General features: G+C 38.7%; 1 non-coding gene across 1 annotated transcript; it reads left to right on the top strand.

Moving 5' to 3' along the window:
• Positions 1 to 551: 551 nt before the first annotated feature.
• Positions 552 to 641, top strand: Trnai-uau. The gene is given in 2 exon segments: positions 552 to 589; positions 606 to 641. It is a non-coding gene; the product is annotated as a tRNA-Ile (tRNA).
• Positions 642 to 2,044: the final 1,403 nt, after the last annotated feature.

Raw genomic sequence — 2,044 nt, 5'->3', positions numbered from 1 at the left:
TCTCTCATACTACTGACTCATAGATTGTGTAAACGGGGGGACTAAATTATTTTATATGAATCTACGTTAAAAGGCCAATTTAAAGTAGATTTAAAGTACATATTTAAATGACAGGACTTTTTACAGAGTTTTGAATAACGGAAATTAATGCTTGTTTAGTGAGGGAGGTTAGGACAATAATGTACGGTGTACTGTAAGGATGAAGATGTGAATTCAATGCGACGAAACGTAAATCTGATTAAACTTAAAATACAATGTAATATACAGCATAAGAATGAGTCACATGAAGAGTTTAAATAGAGAGAAGTACAAAATATAATCTCCACTGATGTCTCAGGATTAACTATTAAGATCTTCGTTAAAATTTGTGTTTATACATAGAATGGAAATCAGGTTAAGAAGCATAGGAAAATACAAAACATATTATATATATATATATGTTAGGATAGACGCAGCAGTAATACCACTAACGACAGGAACTACAGCGGTAAAACATATGCTGGCCGGCAACACGAGTTATCCTTGAATCTACATAAACAAAACTGGTAGGTGTCCCAGTGGCGCAATCGGTTAGCGCGCGGTACTTATACGACAGTGTCTGAGCCATGCCGAGGTTGTGAGTTCGAGCCTCACCTGGGACAAGTGCTTTTAAGGGTGGTGGTGGTACACTACGCCTGTACCATTGCGTACCCAGTTTGAACTCATGATATTACGTGATATCCACTGTGAACCTGCCAAGCACAACAGTGTCATTACGCTACTAACGGCACGTGAATTGATAATGAGACAGTTTATTTATAGTCAGGAAAATAAAGAAACATAGTGGGAAAATCAGAACAGTATTGACATGATTATCTTAGTCGGTTTGTATCACTCATAGGGCAGACAGACATAGTGCCACCTCCCTCCCCGACCACAGCTTTCCCTGAGTTTACTTTCGCTTTTCCCTTTTCATTCATACACACGATTTTGTATTCTTTACCTCTATTAAAATAAAAGGGAGTGTCTGTCTGTCTGTGAATGTGTGTGTCTGTATGTCTGTGTTCCGGCTATAGTTCCAAAACGGGAGAAGTTAGAGAACCTGAAACTTCACACAAACACTGTACACTTGTTGGCATTGTCTTAACTACCTGGGTGAGATAAACACAACATACACTTACTAACATTACACCCGAGTACTCAGTCCGTCTGAATCTTGACCTGAACCCCCACAGAGTAAGGATAAAGTCTGAGTGTGAAGCACCTTAACATTTTCACAATCAGACTTTATTCCTTCTGATTTTCAGGTTCCAGTTTATTGCAAGTCTTAAAATATAGTAATTAATTAGGGTTCTGGAAAATAAAATAAAATACCCTTTATTATATGTCTTCAATCTGACGACACACTAGAGAATTATTCCTCAACATTCTGGGTACATCTTGGTCAACGTTCACTCCTGTACTGTGTGTCTCCTGAGGTCTCTGCACTTCAGGATTCCAACTATATCTTGTTCTCTGGCGAAGCAGGACCAGAATGGCTCACCAGTATACTGTAGCTCACCAGTATAACCATAAACTAGCTTTGGTCTGTACCGGGAGTAAAGTATATCGTCATTACAGAAAAGCTCAATGTACACTACACTATACTGAACAGTCTTGTATGAAATAATAAATCATCATGTTTATGTAAATCCATTACCTCTTGTATATCGAACCGGTTTGTGTGAATGAGTATATCAGTATTGTATAACATATATGTATACTGTACCAATATACTGTAGTTCAAGCCTATAAGTGTAAACGAGGAGATTTGACTTGATATGACTTGATGCCCTCCAGCCAATCCTTGATCACTAAACCACACCTCAGTAGTGTCGCCAATGTTGTTGTGTCTACCCGCCACCTCACCACGGTCATCAACACGTGTGGGTTTTTTTTTATCCATGTTTTACCCGAAGAGAAGTTTCATCTACAGTAACGTTAAAGAAAGACGCGGCTCATGACAACAACTCCTGGATGAGTCAAGGAATGGTTGCGTCTGTGTGTGTTTTAGTTATAATCGTCA

The sequence above is a fragment of the Homarus americanus genome, unplaced genomic scaffold, assembly GCF_018991925.1.
Source record: "Homarus americanus isolate GMGI-L3 unplaced genomic scaffold, GMGI_Hamer_2.0 scaffold30858, whole genome shotgun sequence".
Classification (NCBI taxonomy): domain Eukaryota; kingdom Metazoa; phylum Arthropoda; class Malacostraca; order Decapoda; family Nephropidae; genus Homarus; species Homarus americanus.
This window is presented reverse-complemented; position numbering and strand designations above follow the sequence as displayed.